The following is a 6,383-nucleotide window of genomic DNA, read 5'->3' on the forward strand; positions in this document are numbered from 1 at the left end:
AATGAACACAGATAAAGCAACTTATTTTAACTTTACCTTCAGAGGAAGTTTGAAACAGAATCATTCTGAGAATGGGGGCGATAAACTGAGTTAGACCCTCCCATAATCAGAAACTGTTTAAGTCTCCGAAAATCCGACTCTGGTGGAATTCCTGAACGTTGCTCCATGTTCCATTACAATAAGATCAAAAATATAGAAGAAAACTGTTGTGGTTTTATGTGTTCGTTGAGAGAATGCATGTTGCTAAAAATAATATTGGAAATTTTAAATGATGTCATACCTTTAAAAATAGAATTGGCGGAGCACTGAACACTCAAGCCAACGGGTTGGAGACAGGAACGTAGTATTACAATGTACGGGGCCCAGTTTTCTCCAGACATATTTTTTTACGATAGGAAATGTTCACTGAAAGACTGGTTGATCCACTTCCCCTTTTTGTCGTATTATAGTCAAATAAGGGTAATGTAGTCTGTATGAGAAGTTGAATGAAAAAAAAGGTACTCAAAGTTAAAACATACCCCCACCCCAACCATGCTGCCCCATCCCAACTACCACCAACACCAGCAAATTGGGTTTTGGAGATACTAGTAAGCCAATTTTCTTGTCTTTTTTTCTTCTTTTTTTCCTCTGGCTTGTCAATTAAAAAAAAAAATCTCAGGCTCCCCCCTCCCCTTTCAAAAGCGATGCTACTATACTTGCCTGGGAGATGGGATTTATTTATCTAGTATCGCAACAAAAAATGACTGTGTTCCCCTGGAAACAAGGACCACTCTAAAGTTAATATGTAGATAGTGGATTCCTGATCCCCCATATTGTCCTTCTTGTTTCAAACAGTTTTTATTACATCTGTGATTTGCTCGTAGGCATCTCCATTCATTATACTTATACTGAGTATTAATGTAGGTCTTATCCATCTAAACTAGTAGTTAAAAGAATATTGCAGATTATTATTAGATTTGTCAGTTTGCACAATTAGCATAAAGGTAAAAAAAGAGACTATGAATGGTACTCACCAGTAAAAGGGTTTTTATCATCATTTTCTAAAATAAGTGAATTGGGGAGGGGGAGGGGATTAGGAAGGTTAACATATCTCAGAGAGTAAAATATTATACAAATATGGACTCAATGCACGGTCAATATGCATTTATTATGACCCAGGCTGACAGATATTGACCTCAGATACATTGAGTATTGACCGAGGGCGCATATTGCATATTGACCGTGCATTGAGTCCATATTTATTTTATTACATAAATAATATTTTCCCAAATTTATTTATACAATGTATATCTTCCTAATGTTTACAGAGATAGTACTAACCATTAATAAGTTGAATGTAAATGTCTCAGAATTTATTGAATTTTACTCAGAGGAACTTGCTTCGGTAATAGATTTTAACCCATAGCATGATAATAACGCAAGATATCTATCTCCGAATAACAATGAGTACCCCCCCCCCTCCCCCGATTGAGAATCGCACTCGTTTACACTTGCAGAGGAAAATATATGCACTGACAAAATATAAAATATTTATGTCGTCTACGATAAGATACAATCATACATGACACGATCGTATTTATTTTCTTTAGTCTCCGTAATCGCGAAAACAGTGTCAAAACACTGCTCGCCGAGTGGAAAAGTCGAATTCAACCATAAAATGTTATGTGCTTAGTATTCCCGAAAAATGTTCACAGATATCCTTGTAATTGTTTTGTATTCCCAGTCTCAGAGTTCTTCACTATATCTTTTAAATTTTCCTCACCTACAACTTGCAATCTTGCGAACTTCCATGTCAATCGCAACTTCTCGGGCCTTTCCGACTAGCGGAAAAACGACCTCGACGCCATGACAACCCTCCCTTTTCACAATCGTTGAAATCAATGCATGGATACCTTTTATTTGTGGAATATGGACTTGAACTTTATACAATGTAATGATATTACTTAAAATATACTCTAACTCTGTCTATCCTATATTTGAATAAACAGGAAATGTATAAAATTTTTACATCCGGTGATGTCATTACATTCGAGGTTGTTTTTCCGACCTCTGACGGAAAGACCCAAGATGATGCGATTGCTTCCATGTGTGTCTAAAGCGAAAGTGAAAACGAGGCAGCTTGTGCGAGTCATTATTCGCTTTCAGCGGTCGTTATTAAAAGAGAATTACTTCGTATTGACCAATCAGATTACCGGATTTCACAAAGTTATACAATATATGATATAACAGTATAAAAGAATGATTTGTGGTCGCACAATCGATTGCGATTTTCTTAAAATATTTCTGCATATCACCAAAAAAGAGTTTAAACAAAATATTAAATGTGGAAGCTACTTTTCATGCATTGATTTTTAAAAATCCACTAAGTTTATATTTTGGGACATTCAGTTCAATTACGGACAAAACTCAGAAACGGTTCAAGGATATTTCGCCTATTAAATGTAACACCCTCTTCCAGTCATTACTATATGTCTTAGAAATTATTTTAAAGATCTCAGATGACGAATGTTTGTCTAAATTCCAGAAATATTGGATCGATACGCAAACGTAAAAAAAAAAAAATTAAAATTAAAGATTAAAAGCTGAAAATTAAAATAAGATTGAAATTTTAAACATTTTTGAAAACATGAAAACATAGGGCCTAATTTGTTTGGATCAGTAATATTAATCAAGAAAGATAAATGTATATGACATCCTATATTTTAACCTTCCAGTCAGGTGCTGGCAAGCTCCGCCATTTCTTATTTTCTGGATTCTTATTTGGACATACATAAATTGGTATTGCCTATTATAATGTATTGTTATACATGTGAAATCATTTGATTTAACTTAAGTTATTGTATAATTTACAATGAATAACATTGCTAGTGCTATGAAATAAACTAGACAGGTAAGATTATTTAGATACTGTATAGGTGAAAAGGTACATGTACATGGGTGTATCCTTTAACACACTCAGGTTGAAATTAAACTTTTAAATAAAAATCGGTATCACTATAAGCAATTTAAGTTTTAAGGTCACAATTTTAATAAATCAAGACATATTGATTTGTGAGAATATGGAATATATTAAATAATGAGTAGATGTAATATTTACTTTCGTTTTCGACCAAAGATATTTAGGCTTTGAGATGTTCTATATACATTTAATCAATGTCATATCATTCAAATTTTAGATTTCGACATGGATCCCAGCAGCAGTGCCCAGGATGTGATCAGATGTGACCTATGTGAGACAGCTATAGTACAGATGTACTGTGATTTCTGTCATGTCAACCTTTGTAAACCCTGTATTGGAGAACATATTTCTGATGAATATGACAAACATAAAATTGTCCCATTTCAACAAAGGAAATCCACCTTAATTTATCCACAGTGCAAAACACATGAAACAGAAAGATGTAAATTTCAGTGTGAAGAATGCAACACATCTGTGTGTTCTTTATGCATTATAACTGATACACATAAGGTGCATACCATTACAACTCTTTTGGAAATCTTTAATTCAAAGAGAGAAATCATAGGGAAAGATACTGAAGAATTAGAACAAATAATCTCTCCGACCTATGAAGAAATTGCCACTGATATAGAAATTCAGATTGCTAATCTGGATGGAGAATCAAATGAAGTGCTCATGACTATGGAATACAGCTCTAAAATCGAAGAATTAAGCAAACTTCCCCCTAAAGTTAAGATATCACTGCCTGTGTTCAGTCCAAAGTCAAAAGATACCGAACATTTTTATGCATTGTTTGGATCTTTAACACAATTATCCACCAGAAAAGAAGAAAATGGCTATACACTAAAAAAGCCAGAGACACTAACAAGAGAACTGCTGGAAGAACCAGACTGAGAGCTGATCACTTCTATAGATACTGGGTATGAAAACATCCTCAATGTTGCCTGTCTTGGTGAAGAAGAAATCTGGACAAGTGCACTAGTCAGTGATATGAAGTGCGTCAACATTCAAGGCTCAGTCATAAAGATAATCAAAACAAAATCAGGGGAATGTCCAAATGACATAGCAGTGACAGGTGATGGAGATCTAGTATACTCTGACTGGAAAACAAGGACTGTGAATAAAGTAAAGAATGGACAAACAGAGGTGGTGATCAGACTACAGGGTTGGAAACCTGTAAATCTTTGTGTCACCTCCTCTGGTGATCTCCTGGTTACCATGCAAAGTGAAAATAAAATACAATCCAAAGTTGTCCGTTATTCAGGCTCCAAAATGAAACAAACAATCTAGTTTGATGAAGAGAGTAAACCTCTGTATTCAGGATGTTACAAAGTCAGGTACATCAGTGAGAACAGAAACCTGGATATCTCTGTGGCTGACTGTGAAGCTGGTGCTGTAGTGGTGGTCAATCAGGCAGGAAAACTCCGATTTAGATACACTGGTCATCCTTCTACTACAAGGTACAAACCATTTAGACCCCGTGGTCTCACAACAGATTGCCAGAGTCAGATCCTGACAGCCGACTATAACAACCACTGTATCCACATCCTAGACAAAGACGGACAGTTCCTCCGTTATCTAGATAACTGTGATCTGAAGGATCCATGGGGAATATGTGTGGACAAAAATAACTGTTTGTATGTTGTTGAGAGGAGAGGAGAGCTTAAGAAAATTAAATATCTTGGATAGATTTATTCTATTTTGGTATATATATTGTGTTCAAAGATATACCTTTATGTTCATTACAAAAAAAGTCATTAAAATGCATTTCATACTTTTGAAACATGTACCACATATTTTAATATACATGTACATACCTAAGCATACTTGGGAAAAAATAATTATAACCATGGTGAAACAAGACTATTCGAGCTAGTGGAAAAAAGATAAATACCTCCGAAGAAACATGTACAAAACGGACGACTTCTTGGTGACTACATCAAAGATGAACTGTTAAGATTAAATATTTACTGTAAGATGACACCTCCTGGTCTGTCCAATAAATTTTCCATTGTTGTCAAAGCTGTTCTCTGGTTCTGCTTAAGAAAAGGCTGGATATTCTCCATATACTACAAAATCAGAGACTGGAGTTCATGGGGCAGAATGAAAATAAATTGTGCCAAAAGCAAAGCAAAAAAAAAAACAACATAAAATGTATCATTATATAAAAAAGCGCGATTTTAGATAATTGTAACATTAAATACTAGAACTTGAAGGTTAAGCGCCTCACCCACTGATAAGCTATACATGTGTTTCCTTTCCTTCATGGATTGATTTTTTTTATTGTTTAACGTCCTTTTGGAGATTTTTTCACACATTTGGAGACACCATCACTTGCTGGTTGAGATCGAGCTGCAAATTGTAACCTATACTCAGCACTCAGGGCCATTGAGCAGGGAGGGATCTTTTTCGTGTCAGCACATAATGCGACACGGGACCTTGGTTTATACTGTCTCATCTGAAGGACCGGTCTCCATGTCCCCCAGTGAGATTCGAACCCGCGACATGAGAATTGACTTCTTACTACACGACCCTTGAGCAGATGCTCTAACCGCTGCATCACGTGGGCGACCCTTGATGGATGACAGCTGTAAACACTATTTTTCTTCAAGTTCAATAAATGTCGACTTCTTTAGTCACACCGTTGTCCACTGTGGTAATTCCAAGGAGCTAATAGAACTAGGAAGCCTCACTCTGGTCATCAAAACTCGAGGTCCTCGCTTATAATTATACATGTATATAAATTGAAATATAGTTAATACAAATTTAGATCTAAATCTATCGTGGACCTCTCGCCTTAGAGACAATCAGTACCCAGGAAGTGTTCAGATATAATGTATATTCCATAGCTTTTGAAATATCTGCAAAAGGATCTACTTATCCAATTACACTTTAACTTAAAATTTGATACAATTGTATTTAATTGATATATTTTATTATAATGTCATATCCATAATTTACCTTTAAGATTTTGTTTCAGCAGTTTTCACGAACTGTCATTGCATGATAATTTTCTTTTGAATATAGAAATATGAACCATAATGATCGATGCAAATGACTTTTTTAATAGAAAAAAATCAATTATTTTGCACTGTCTTTATCTTTTCTTTAAGAGTTATCTGATATTGTATTCAGGAATTTAGAGATATTTAATTTCACACAAGGAAGTACGTCATTCAATATCTCATATTTTAAAATACATACTCTGATTAAAGTAAGCCTTTGAGTCAGATTTTTGCTGATAATCATAACATGGTATTTAATAGAAAGCAATATTAAAGTTTAATTTACAGATTTTCACACAGACTAAGCTGCATGTTTTTCATAGAACAGGTTACCTTGAACATGGTTGACCTTTTCTTTAAAAAAATACAATAAAGTGCTAAATCAAATGCCATCTTTGAGATTGAGCTTAGCATAAAGT

The 6,383-nt window shown here is 34.7% G+C and overlaps 1 pseudogene; it reads left to right on the forward strand.

Annotated features, from left to right (window-relative positions):
* Window positions 1-2,702: 2,702 nt before the first annotated feature.
* LOC134246290 (tripartite motif-containing protein 3-like) lies at window positions 2,703-5,506 on the forward strand (annotated as a pseudogene).
* The last annotated feature ends 877 nt before the right edge of the window (window positions 5,507-6,383 follow it).

The sequence above is a fragment of the Saccostrea cucullata genome, unplaced genomic scaffold, assembly GCF_032062105.1.
Source record: "Saccostrea cucullata isolate Sc308-1 unplaced genomic scaffold, CSIRO_AGI_Scuc_v1 ctg9786, whole genome shotgun sequence".
Classification (NCBI taxonomy): domain Eukaryota; kingdom Metazoa; phylum Mollusca; class Bivalvia; order Ostreida; family Ostreidae; genus Saccostrea; species Saccostrea cuccullata.